This window comes from Lithobates pipiens, unplaced genomic scaffold (genome assembly GCF_037356315.1).
Source record: "Lithobates pipiens isolate NorthernLeopardFrog02 unplaced genomic scaffold, aLitPip1_a1.2 Scaffold_13, whole genome shotgun sequence".
Lineage (NCBI taxonomy): Eukaryota > Metazoa > Chordata > Amphibia > Anura > Ranidae > Lithobates > Lithobates pipiens.
The window spans coordinates 301,022,818-301,037,464 of NW_027507718.1; positions in this window are offsets into that span (position 1 = coordinate 301,022,818).

Consider the following 14,647-nt stretch of genomic DNA (forward strand, 5'->3'; position numbering starts at 1 on the left):
CACCTCGAAACTTTACTCCCATTTGGTAATGACCTCCCTCCCTACCTTGGGAAAACTCAGAGACAAGTGGGTGCGCAACATTTCCACCTTTGATAATAATGATTGGGATGACATGTGGGACTTCCCCTTCAGATCCCTGGTCTCCCTGAGAGATCGGCTAATACAGTTTAAGATGGTCCACCGAGCATATTTCACCCCATACAGATTGCACAAAATGAACCCCGCCTCCCCCCCCCCGGGGTGTTGGAGTTGTGGGACAATACCGGGGGACTTCGCTCATATTTTTTGGACCTGCCCAGCCATTGTTGACTATTGAAAGGAGATACTAGGGGTCATAACACAGGTCAGCTCCATATCGCTCCAACCCTCTATAGAAATTTGCATACTGGGCCTGATAGATCATGTAATTCCCACTGTGGCGCGGCGCACCCTGGCTGGGCTACTTCTCTTCTACGCCTGCAAGGCCATAGCACTCAGCTGGCGTAAGCCAACTCCTCCTCCTCTCTCCCTGTGGAAAAAATTGGTCAACGACAGCCTGCCTCTTTACAAGGACTGCTATGTTAATAGGGGTTGCCCGCAAAAATATGACAAGGTCTGGTCCAGCTGGCTGGCAGACGCCTCCACGGCCTCAGACCCGCAGCCTACTTAACACGTTATCATTTGTTAATGAATAGGAATCTGCACCAGTGAAAATGTTGTATATCCCAGTAGCATGTTTTAGTTCCAAGCTGTCCTACTGCACATGGAGACAGCTCTCTGTGGCCGTTGAGGTGCCTTAAATTCTCCAACATATTTTGTATGTAACAAACTGTCTTATATTACAACTCTGTACACGCCACGCCTGTAACACTAATCGTGACCAATGTATGCGTTTATTTTTTTGTTTTTTTTTGTTTTTGGTTTGCTTGTTGCTTGTTTACTGTCTAAATCCCAATAAACAGATTTGCAAAAAAAAAAAAAAGACAATGTCAAATTAACAAGGGACATCAACCTCCTTGAGGTTAGTAAAAAATATAAGCTAATAATGTTATTATGGTAACTTGACACTCCAAAAAAATAAATATATGGAGATCACTAGAAAATTATTTTTAAGTTATCGTAGATGAAATAAAAAATGATAAAAGATGAGTATAAAAAATAATTGTAAACATTATTATGGAGATCGGACTTTTAAAAAATAGAATATTAGTCATGAGATGAGGATAAATAATGAAGAAAGAGGTTTGTGAGAACTCTGTGTGAATATGAGCAGCAAAACAACTTCATTCTTACAGCATTCTAAAGAAGAAAAGAATGCGCTGCATTAAAAGATCACAGAATTAGCAGCGTGAGGAATGTGCTAGCTTCGAAACAAACGCTAGTTTTACCACGCCGATCGCTTCCGTCTCATACTTGCTTCAGAGCACGCATCGTTTTTGGTCTGTCGGAACAGCATATAGACGAACGGTTTTCCTGATAGGAATTGGTTCCATCGGAAAGATTTAAAACATGTTCTATTTCTAGGTCCATAGAATTTTCATTAAAAAAAAGTCTGATGAGGCATACACACGATCGGAATATACAATGAAAACGTTCCGTCTGACTTTTTCTGTCAGACATTCCACTCACGTGTACACGGCATGACAGTTTGTGCAATAGCAGACACTGAAAAATCCTGGGAGACAACCCAACCCTCCTCCAGAACACAATGGGCAATTGACAGCCCAAAGGCGGCTACAGAGCTGGTTTACATTGCCAGGAGGGTGTAAATGAGTGTCCTCCCGTGATCATGGGGCACAGGTGGCGTGCTCCATGACTCCTGAGTCCTTCTGACTCAACTGATCACAGACCAGGGTAAAGAGACAATCACATTGGTCCTTAAACCACGTAATCAGCTGTGTTCAATGACAGCTGATCACAGGATGTAAACCCAAGCAGGTTATTGGCTTTTCTTTCCTCACGCTGACAGCCTGAGGAGAGAAGAAGAGAGATGATAACCGGCTTATGTTATGATTATCGGTGTCCTAAATATCAGTGCAGTCCCAACAGTGCCCACCAGTGCTGCTAATCAGTGCCCAGCAGTGCTGCCTATCATTGCTCATCAGTGCTGCCAATCAGTTCTCATCAGTGCCACCTATCAGTGCCCAACAGTGCTGTCAATCAGTGCCCATCAGTGTCTCCTAATCCGTGTCACCAATCAGTGCTGCCTATCAGTGCCTATCAGTGCCCAGCAGTGCCACCTCTCAGTGCCCTTCAATGCCACCTATCAGTGCCGCCTATCTGTGTAGCCTTATCGGTACCTCCTCATCAAGGCCAAGGCCACCTCATTAGTGCCCATCAGTGCAGCCTATCAGTGCCCATCAGTGCAGAATCATTAGCACACATCAGTGAAGGTTTAACAAACTATGACATTTTTTTTTCATAATTTTCTCCCTTTTTTTTGTTTGTTTAACAAAAAATAAAAAACCCAGTAGTGATTAAATGCCCCCAAAAGAAAGCTCTATTTGTGTGAAGAAAAAAAGATAAAAATGTCACATGGGTACAGTGTTGCATGGCCATGCAATTGTCATTTAAAATGTGAAAGTACTGAAAGTTGAAAATTGGCTTGGATAGAAAGGGAAATAAAAGTGCCCAGTAGGCTAGTGGTTAAAGATGTTGGGGCTTCATATTTAGCATGCAACATTTTTATACCAAACCATATTAATAAGTACTGGTTATTTATACATTTCTTTTTTTTTATATTAGTTCATGAAAACTGTCAGTGCAAGTGTGTAATATAAATATCTGTCCTTATAGCATATCACAAACACAATAAACATTATTTGCTATGTAAAAACCTCCAAATTTTCCCTCCTCAAATAACATATAAGACCTACAGTATGTGCTGATAAAAAATAAATAACTGAGAAGAGCCTAAACCAGTCAGGTAGATAAAGACTTAAAGTGTTTGGTCTTTTAAATATACAATTGAAAGTGTTGTGTTATATCTGTTTGGCAAGTGTTATTAAACCCAAAAAAATAAGATCAGCCTGTATATGCAGTAAAGCATGTTTGTTATACTCAAACCCTAACCCCTAAGGGGTTAATCCTATACTTTGTGAAAAAAGGCAGTTTCATTCTCTGTTCTCTGATCCTCCTTTTTTTACTGTCCCCAATCCATCTGTTGATAATACAGAGCCCTTGGAGGCACTCTGCACATGTTCAATTTGGTGTGTATTTCTAGAGAGTTTATTTTTTGGGAGGGTGCATATGATCAGCACAGAGCCAGTCAGCACTAAGAATGAAAACTCTTAATACAAGCTTTAACCAGTGCTTGGCCGGACACTGATAGACATCACAAGTCTGCTATATACTGCTGATGAGAAAAGGTATTTAGCAGTTTATATTTACAAATATAATTTCCATGTTCTATGTACTGTGGGAGACCAGATATAGTGAATGCAGGGTCTTGGGTTTAGTCCCTTGTTAATCCCTTGTTTATTTGACATTGTAGTTTTGAAATGTACCTACCTACTCACAAACAAACTGTCCTTTTTGAAGTAAAACACACAGCCATGTATTTGTGCAAACAAATTTTTTTTAATTCAATAGTGAGAACAAGGTCAAAATTAAGAGGAAGGCAACAATGGAGAAACAGTTTGATTTGGTGAAGCCTTTGTAACCAGGGAAGACATCCGTTATTTGACTATCAAAATTGGTAACCTGAGGAGTACATTTAATAGGGAGCACAATATGGTCCAGGACTCTGAGAGATCGAGAGCAGCAGCAGATGATATACATGTCCCGAGGCTGTGGTCTTCCAACAGCCTGCGTTTTTTCCAGACCACACAAAATCCAGGCCATCACTCTCAACACTACCCTCCAGACTTCCTTCCATGTTGCTGTGGTGGGTGGGGTGGCTGTGTTGTTGGTGTAGGTGGTGGAGGAGCATGGTCCAACTCACAGAGGGGAGTTTGATGGGTGAGTTCACCCCTCATCTCTTATTATCTCCTCGCATATAGTGTGCTGGGCCCCCTCCACTTGCTTTCATTTATTTGCTGTGACACATCCAAATGCCTCCTGGCCATCAGGGACCGTGCTAACTGCCACAGTAGCGTGTCGAAGGAAAGCAGCCGTGGCCTCCTCCAGGTTCCTTGCCATCCTGGTCCTTTTGGTTGGAGGGCGGAGGGGAGGAACCTGTGATTCAGTCAGGCTGCTTGCCATGGCCTCCTCCTGGCTGAGACTTTCCTGTTTATAAAATTGGTACATAGTTTTAGGTTTTTGGTCATCAATCACACACAATTTTGAGCTCATGACTGCAAATTTAATGTTAACAAACAGAAAAGACTATCATTCTGACCCCAGCATTTTTCATTTTTGTCCCAATCATTTTTGGCTACTACTGTCTGTTGATATGTAAACCACTTTGTTAAATCAGAAATTTGTGATCAATAACATCTAGTTAACATCATTACATTTTTGACAAGAAATATGTTCAACAATGCTATACCTGAGTCAAGCTGGGCTTCTCCACATCTTCTTCCTGGGTGGAAGGTCCAGGGTGGACCTCAGCAACCTCAGCTGATGTTGAAGGAAGTGTTGAGAGTTTGGTTCCGTCTGGTCGGACAAAAAACGCAGGCTGTTGTAGTAACACAGCCTGGGGACATATACGTCATCTGCTGATGCTCCAGATCTCAGGGAATCCTGGACTTTCTTGTGCTCCCTTTTATATGTGCTCCTCAGGCTACCAATTTTGGCCTAAAAATAGGTGACGTCTGCCGTGGGACAGACAGACTTCACTTATTCCAATTGTTTTTCCAGCGTCGCCTTCCTCTTTAGCTTGTTAGAATAGTCCCTGCATTGTATTTGCCAGAGATATGGCAGCTCACTGTATTTTCCAATAAAGTCTGGCAGAAAATCTTGGGCTGTAAATTTATCAACCATTTTATCTGCAAGACACAACACAAAACAAACCCCTATGTCATGCTAAACTCTCCTAATCTTGTCCAAATATAGGCCTCAATCTATAAGCAGGATAGGCCACTAACCACTGATGCCCCAAGTTACAATTGTACCTTTGTTTAAATGATTGGCAATAACGATCCTCCGTCCTCCACTCACAGATCATACATACGTATGTTACATCGTCCATGTGTTATGCTTTATATACACTGCACATTCGTGAAACTCCACTCCTGTCCTTATTTCTAGTGTATTCCCCACCTCTTCTCTTTTGGGGCAGTGGGAGAGCACATGGCGCAGAAACAGCAGGTATGTGCTGTTATCAGCAACAACTAAAGCCTGGAGCAAGGCAGTTCCAGATCCAGGAGGAGATATAAGGCCTCAAATATGTCCTTTGAAGAAATGGTGGAGATGGTGGACATCTTAAAGAGGACAGACTATGATGGGAATCATGGGCCGTAGCGAAACCCTAATATGAGAAAGGCCAAGATCATGGCTAAAGTTGTCAGAAGTCTGCACAGGAATTTTGGGGTATGACGATCCAAGGATCAATTGAGTAAACGCTGGTCAGACCTGAAATTGAGGGAGCAAGATCAGTGTAGAAAGATCAGGAAAGTGCTGCAAAAAAATAAGTATTTGTCATGTGTTCCTATTATTATTATTACTTTTGTGCTTTTCCATGTGCTTTTCTTTACTGTTGTACAGTTTAACCACTTCCCGACCAGCGCATGACGATGTACGTCGACAGAATGGCACGGGCAGGCATATTGGCGTACAGGAACGTCCAATATTCAATGCCGCCCTGCCATCGGGAGCGAGCCGCCGGCGACGCGCTCCCGCGCTGGTCGGGACCCCCGTGAGTCCGGTCGCGGGACCCGCGGACTCAATCGCCGCGGGCATCCCCGCGATCGTCTCACGGAGCGGCCGAATGGAGGAAATGCTGTGTAAACAACATTTCTCCATTCTGCCTAGCAACTAGTGACACTGATCTCTGCTCCATGTGATTGGAGCAGAGATCAGTGTTCACTAAATGAAAGCCCAACCCCCCCACAGTTAGTAACACACCCCTAGGAACACTTAACCCCTACACTGCCACCCACTGGTTAACCCTTTCACTGCCAGTGTCATTTACACAGGAATCACTGCATTTATATAGCAGTGATTACTGTATAAATGACAATGGTCCCAAAAATGTGTCAAAAATGTCCGATGGGTCCCCCACAATGTCGCAGTCACAATAAAAATCGCTGATCGCCACCATTACTAGTAAAAAAAAATAATAAAAAATTATTAATAAAAATGCTATAAAACTATCCCTATTTTGTAAACGCTATAACTTTTGCGCAAACCAATCAATAATCGCTTATTGCGATTTTTTTTACCAAAAATATGTAGAAGAATACGTATCGGCCTAAACTGAGGGAAAAAAATGTTTTTTTATATATTTTTGGGGGATATTTATTATAACAAAAAGTAAAAAATAATGCGTTTTTTTCAAAATTGTCGCTCTATTTTTGTTTATAGCGCAAAAAATAAAAACCGCAGGGGTGATCAAATACCACCAAAAGAAAGCTCTATTTGTGGGAAAAAAAGGACGTCAATTTTGTTTGGGAGCCACGTGGCACGACAGCGCAATTGTCAGTTAAAGCGACGCAGTGCCGAATCGCAAAAAGTGGTCTGGTCTTTGACCAGCAAAATGGTCTGGTCTGCAAGTGGTTAAAATGCCAAGTTTGAGGTTCGTGGACACAGGAATCGTTTGTATTAAAGCGGGAGTCCACCGGGACTCCGCGTTTTTTTTTTTTTAAAAGCCAGCAGCTACAAATACTGCAGCTGCTGACTTTTAAAATAGTGACACTTACCTGTCCAGCGCGCCCGCGATGTCGGCACCCGAAGCCGATCTGTAGATCGTCACTCGGGTGCTGCCGCCGCCATCTTGGGTATGGGAATCAGGAAATGGAGCCTTTCGGCTTCATTTCCCAGTTCCCTACTGCGCATGCGCGAGTTGCGCTGCGCAATAAGGACGGTCCCCGCTGCCTCTGGGATCTGTGTGTTTCCCAGCAGGCAGCGGGGCACTTGCGGAAGGGGGCGGGCACTTGCGGAAAGGGGCGTAATCTACACCCCTTTCCACAGAGAGCTATCCCGGAAGTGGGTGCAGTTACCTGGATTATCCAGGTAACTGCACCCCCCTCCCCCCTGAAAGGTGCCAATTGTGGCGCCGGAGGGGGGGAGGATTCCGATGAGCGGAAGGTCCATTTTAGGGTGGACCTCCGCTTTAAACATCATTCCTTTGACCACTAAAACGTAATTTTGGCAGATACAGGTTAACTACATTTGTTCATGCCTATTTTGATTAAAATAAGTTTATTACATTATTGTCTAGATGTGCTTGAAACTATAATAAAATTACAACTTTATTCAGTGTCAGGAGAGGACAGCAACTGTTTACACATATGGACGCAGGAGCACTAGTGTGGGACACCATAACAACCTTGTTATGGTGTCCCATGCAGGTGCCCCAGTGGATACTAGAGGTCTTTCCATGTGTGAAACTTGCACAAAACAGGTAAGTATTCCAGCTTTTGAAGGTGAAAAAATCATGTCTTCAGCTTGGAATTCTGTCAAAACATACAATTGGACGACACTTCCAAGCAATATTTCATATTACCATTTCTAGCCTAACATATCTGTCTGCTAAGTATACCTTTTTTGTATTCACATAGGGGAGAGAAGAATAGGGACATCTGAGGACACCAGTAACCCCACACCAAATGAAGAAAGGGAACTCACCACACACCATGAAGATGTGGATTCAGAGGTTCAGGAAGTGCTGGGTTAAGTGGTAGAAATGGTGTCGACAACAGGTCAGTGTCTGAGACCACAGCTTCAGGTAATAGGTGGATGCCTGCATATTTATAATACGTGGTGCTTTTTTTTTAGATGATGTGGATGTCGTGGAAGAAGAAACTCACTTCAGCAAATACTGATCAGTGAAATCATGGTGTGCAATCGTGATTTGGAAAAGATGAAACAAAACATCCATGATGTTCAAAAAAGCCTGAGCAACATCATCGATATTTTAGGCAAAATCTAAACAAAAAAAAAACAATTTAAAGTTGTCGTTATGTTGTACATGTTTTTCCAGTTTTAAATGGATTGCAAAGCCAAATTTTGAAGATGCACACAGTTTGCATCTATTGATCCCCCTAGCACATGTTGACACACTGGGGCTTATTTTAAAAAGGCAAAACCGCTTTGCACTACAAGTGCAATGCAAGTGCACTTGTAGGGCAAAGTGGATTGTCATTTCTGAAATAAGCCCCAGTGTGTCAACATGTGCTAGCTCCCATCATGGGGGATCAATGGACGTGTTTTGGGGGTGCAAGCCCTTCCTCTCTCACCTACTTTAGTTTGGAGGAAGGAGTTGCACCCGCAAAATACATACATTGATATCCCATAATGGGAGATAGCACATCCTGACACACTGTGTGTTTTGTGGCTTTAGCAAAATAGATGTAGGGAAAATACACACATTTTAGGCATGGGATCATGAGGGAAATCCAAATTTTGAGTCACAATTTGTGTGCATATTCAAAATGTGGCTTCTAAAGGGGTAAGATCACCCCATCTGATGAAGGCAAAATCAACACGGTTTTGACATACTAATGTCTCATATGGCCTTCACTTTAGCAAAGTCGAACTGTAAGTTCCTGAGTTGGGGATGTGTATGTTTTTAAACATGCCTGTTTAGCTCCAGGAAAGGCAAATTTATGTCAAACATACATGTTATACACCAAGATATTGGTTTGTTCCAAAACTTTTTATAATGCACATGTGAATGTGCTTAGAGTAAAATGTTTTATACTCAACAATGTGTGGCTTCTTATTTCAGTGCTCAATACCAGTTTATTTTTTAAGTTAGGGTAGTTACAATGACAATGGGGGTTATTTACTAAAGGTAAATCCACTTTGTACTACAAGTGCACTGCAAGTGCACTTTCAAGTGCACTGTTAGTGAAAAGTGGATTTGCATTATATACATTAACAATAATAATTTGTGTGTGTGTGTGTAGTAGACCCACAGCACAACATAATAGTTAGCTGAAGAAGAGATTGTCACCTCATGTATCAAATAAGTTACCTTTGTACTATTGAAGAAAATAGCCAAATTTAAAAGGCCATTGGAGAAACTAGGAGACAGATAAGAAACACGAACAGTAATTCAAATGAAATCTGAGTTTAGTTTTTCCAAAAAAATGATTAAACATCTTCAAGATCTGGTTGTAAAACAATTGCCCCCCTACCCACGTAATTTACATAGTTTTGCATGAATTCGTAGGCGTTTTGGGGGGGCAAGCCAGGACGGCCACTTTCGAGCACCGTCATTGATGTAGGTTCTGCTGAAAAGTTGGCCTCAGTCGCAACTGATAGCTGGCTGCATTCTTGCGAAGGTAGTTGTGCAGAATGCAGTAGCTCAACACAACGTGATTAAGTTTGTATTTGGCCAGGTTGATGGACATTAGGAAAAGCCTGAAACGGCTGGCCATTATGCCAAAGGCATTCTCAACCACTCTTCTGGCATGGGCCAGCCAGTAATTAAAAAGCTTCTGCTTTGGGGTGATGTTCCTCATGGGGAACGACCTCATCAGATGTTTCCCTCAGAGCAAAGGCCTCATCCAGCACAAGCACGAAATTGAGGCCCCAACATTCTCCTCCAGAGGTGGCAACCCAAGATGGCAAAGCTGTAAAGCAAGTAAAACTCTGTCTGGGCAATCACTCCTCCATCAGAGTTCTGGCTGTTCTTCCCTACGTCCAGGTAGATTAATTCATAATTGGCGGTCACCACTGTCAACATCACTATACTACTAAATACCTTATAGTTAAAGTAGTACGACCCGAGTTGGGTGGTGGGACAATCCTGACATGCTTCCCATGGATAGCACCACCACGATTGGGAAAGTGCCACTGGTGGAGAAACTGGGAAGCCACAGTCTGCCATTCCTGTGGGTTGGAAGGAAACTGTGTAGTCAAACAAGAAAAAAAATGAATACCTTTGCACATAACATTGCAAGCAGATTTGACACAAACATCCTTGGCCAACATCAGTATAACATTTATTGAAATGAGTATTTACAGACAAAAGTATAAGGTCAACTTATCAGATTCCTCACCCCCACTGGTGACCCATTGGAAAATTTTTATGGTAGGGGGTGGGTAGATGTTTTGGACAGGTAACCCTCTCCACTTCATTGAGAGCTAAATGCATAAATAATGTGTGTTACTTTGGCCAGACCCTTCTTACTTACACTATTGACAGCCCACTGCACCGGTAAGAAGTGTCATAATCCAAACAATATGAATACACACTGTCCAAATTTAAGCACATTTTTACATTCTGCAACTACCTATCAAGTTAATAGGAGAACAAAACTTTAAACATTACCATTTGAAAGTATTCAGGCAGGCACTTGTACTACATGCTTTGGTGAATTCATCCATAAATATGAACACAAAAGGGATAGGTATAGTGTGTATGAGTTTGGTAAAGTCAGCAGATAGAGTATTGGTATTGGTTGACTTAGCAGTTGGGGGGGAGGGAGGGTTCAAAATGAGTTTGGGCCCCCCAAAAAAAAAGCCTCTTGCACTCTGCCTGAATTTAAGGACAACAATAACATTTAGACACATTTTAGGGGGTGTTTAGAGAAAGCACTACAATGTAGCTAACAAAATACATTATTAAGTGACTAGGCTAGGTGTGTATGGGCCCAGGATAGCATGCTGGGGAGGTTATTGAAGGCAAATCTGCATGAAGGACAAAAAAGGAGCATTAAAAACTTACAGCATGCTTGAGGACAAAGAGGACATTCATAGCATATTAAAATGATGGTAATTATGGAATGATGAAATTAATACAATACATTAGCAAACATTAATAACATAGAATGTGATGTTAAAGGATAAAGCTTACCTCCTTCTGCAGGACTTGAATGCTAGCAGAACAGGTCTCTGGAATAATGATTCCCAAAGCCTGGGAGGAGATCCCAGTCGTGAACTTCAGGTCCTGGATACTTCTCCCCATCGCAAGTACCGCAAGGTGGTGATGAGCCTTTGCTCGGGAGAGATGGCTTACCGCATGCAGGTGTCCTGCTTCATAATATAAGGGGAAACAGTTGAAACAGTTCACATTTTTGTATTTTAAATATGCATTTAGAAAGTTGCCTGTAGTTCAGTTTTTAAAGTAGAACTAAAGCCAAAACCTTTTTTCCCTTTGGATAGAGTAAGGGAAGGTAATAACCATTGTAAAAACATTTTTTTACCATCAGTGTCCCATTGGGAGGATTTCTCTTCACTTGTTGTTTTATAGTCAAAAAGTAAGAGAATCCCTGGTTGTCACCAGAACTAGTTTCCCAATTGTAGAATTTCCCTCCTATTCCTGTTCTGGCGACAACCCAAAATGTATCATTTTCTTTCACTTTTGATATTAACAGTAATCAGAACAAATAGAGAGGTTGAATCTACCCGACAGAGGCACATAAAGCAATAAAAAAACAGACAGGTGTTCTAAACCCTTCCCAGTCAAGCCAACATTTTTAAGAAAAGTTTTGCCTTTAGTTTTACTTTAACCTCTTAATGCTAACCTTAAAGCGGAGGTCCACCCTAAAATGGACCTCCGCTCATCGGAATCCCCCCCCCCCTCCGGCGCCACAATTGGCACCTTTCAGGGGGGAGGGGGGTGCAGTTACCTGGATAATCCAGGTAACTGCACCCACTTCCGGGATAGCTGTCTGCGGAAAGGGGCGTAGATTACGCCCCTTTCCGCAACTGCCCGCCCCTTTGCGCAAGTGCCCCGCTGCCTGCTGGGAAACACACAGTTCCCAGAGGCAGCGGGGACCGTCCGGATTGCGCCGCGCGGCTCACGCATGCGCAGTAGGGAACCGGGAAATGAAGCCGAAAGGCTCCATTTCCTGATTCCCATACCCAAGATGGCGGCGGCAGGACCCGACAGACGACCTATCGATCGGCTTCAGGTGCCGACATCGCGGGCACGCTGGACAGGTAAGTGTCACTATTTTAAAAGTCAGCAGCTGCAGTATTTGTAGCTGCTGGCTTTTAAAAAAAAAAAAAACGCGAAGTCCCGGTGGACTCCCGTTTTAAGTGGGCTTTAATGCCTACGAGGCAGCACAACTTCTGTATCATGTGACTGCAGTGATTGGCTCAGCAGTCATGTGATGGGTTGTTGACAGCTTGGTCAGTGACTAAGCTCCCAGCAAAACAATGCTCATGCCACTATGGCCATATATGTGCGATGGCTGGAAGTTAAAGCCTATCTTTATTTCCCCCTCGTATATGTGTTACATGATCCGCAACAAGTAAACCCTCATATCTTATATTAACCCTTTTCTGCAAAAAAGAAGTGGTTGTAAATGTTCAGTGAAACTGCTGTCAAATATGAACTATTCGGTCTATAAACAACTCACCAGTGCAGAATCAGTAAAAAGAAACAGTTACAGCTCGTCCCCAGGCACTTGCCTGCTGAGCACCGCCATTTTGGCTCTTGCACAGCATAGAGAAGATGAGGTCAGGCTCACGGCCCGCACATGAAAGACTCCTCTGCCCTTACTGTAACAGTCATGTGTCACTCCCCCCGTATACATCATTGATCGGATAGAGGGGGTTCAAGATGAAGGCTTAGCTACTGACTCTTGAGGAAAAGCCCAATTATGCATATCTGTAAGCCCTTGTACACACGGTCAGAGATTCCGACGGAATGTGTCCTATCGGCCCAGTTTTGTCAGATATTCCGACTGTGTGTGGTCTGCATTGGACTGTTTCCATCGGAATATCCGACGGACCAAGTTTTCCGACTTGCCGGTAAAATTTTCCGACAAAATGCTCCTATCGGACATACTCCGATCATGTGTAGCCTACTCCGATGGACAAAGTGCCACGCATGCTCAGATCAAATTCCTAGACCAAAGCTATTGGCTACTAGCCTGAACGTAGTCCCGTCTAACGAAATAACGCCATCACGTTATGTACAATCGGATTTTCCGACAACTTAGTCCGACCGTGTGTATGCAACATCACTTCCGGACCTCTTCCGGAATTAATCCATCGGAATTACTCCGACGGATTTGGTAGTCGGAATCTCTGACCGTGTATACAAGGGCTAACAGTGCTGTTTAGTCAGTTATGCTGTTTGTTTTGGGGAAATAAGTACGACTGAAACAGCTGATGAAAGAAATGATGAAGGTACCATTAATATGTTGCGGGAATAAAAAGGCTTGCTGTAAAATTCCATTTGTTCTGGTATTTTGTTGAGGTGGCTTTATACTGAAACCACAATAATAATCATACTCTTGAACATGCATATATAAAAATAAAGTTTAGCTATGCAATTTTATTTCTACCACTCTATAAATAATCTTGCAGCCTAATAAAACATTCATGCTGAAAATGTTTATTGTATAAAAACCAGGTAACCAGGATGCTTCCAGCTGATGTACTGCAGAAGTCCCCTTATCTCGTATGGTATGGGAACAAACTGCCTGAAAGAGAATCAGCAAATCTTTCTCCTGGGAAGATATGCTGCTTAAGTTTCCAGCTATATTTGTTAAATGACCTTTCCCTGCTGACCACTCCATTAAATTGGAATACTGTATATTTGTTGATGCTTTACATTTTATATGTTTACATGGCATCTCAATGAATTTACACTGATGTCTGTTTTAGGGTTGTTTCTAAGTTAAAGCTGCAATTGGCTCTACTTGCAAATTATGCTTATATAAGTAGCATGCCACTATACAAGCACAATGCCCCCTGCAAACATTTTTACTGTTATTTTTAATCCTGAAAAATAGATGTCTGAAATATATACTTTATCTGAAAATATTAACTTACATACTTACCTTCTTCATCTCACCGGGACAAATGTATTTTGGTCCCTGCTGAGCAAACGACAGGTTGTACGTATTGTATTTACATAATTATAGCAGCTTACAACTATTGTGTGCAACTTGCATTTACATGAACTATGCCAATATTGTACTAAAACATTTATTGGACCAAAAAAATCTCTCTGTGGACTGCTGCCTTTACTTTTTCAGGCAGAATTAGGTACTTATGATAGTTGAACATACAATACAACTCCCTAACCCACATCTGCAACCTCTCCCTCTTCTCCGGAACCTTTCCTTCCCTGCTCAAACATGCACTGGTTACCCCCATACTTAAAAAAACCTCACTAGACCCCCCCTGTTCGAATAACTTAAGACCCATCTCCCTGCTCCCATTTCCCCCCAAGTTCATCGAACGCTTTGTCCATGACAGAATGAGTTACTACCTCACTGACAACAACCTTCTCGACCCCCTACTGTCAGGCTTCCATCCACAACATTCCACTGAAACTGCCCTACTAAAACTCACCAATAACCTACTAACTTCTAAAACCAATGGCTATTACTCCAAACTCATACTATTAGACCTCTCTGCTGCCTTGGACACAGTTGACCACCTGCTCCTCCACAGCAGCAAACTACACTCCCTAGACCTCTGGGATTCTGCTTTATCCTGGTTCTCCTCCTACCTATCCCAGCACACTTTCAGTGTCACTTACAACTCCATCTCCTCCAGTCCTCTTCCTCTCTCTGTTGGGGTACCCCAAGGCTCTGTCCTTGGGCCCCTCCTATTCTCGCTCTATAACTCTTCCCTGAGCCAGTTGATAACTTCC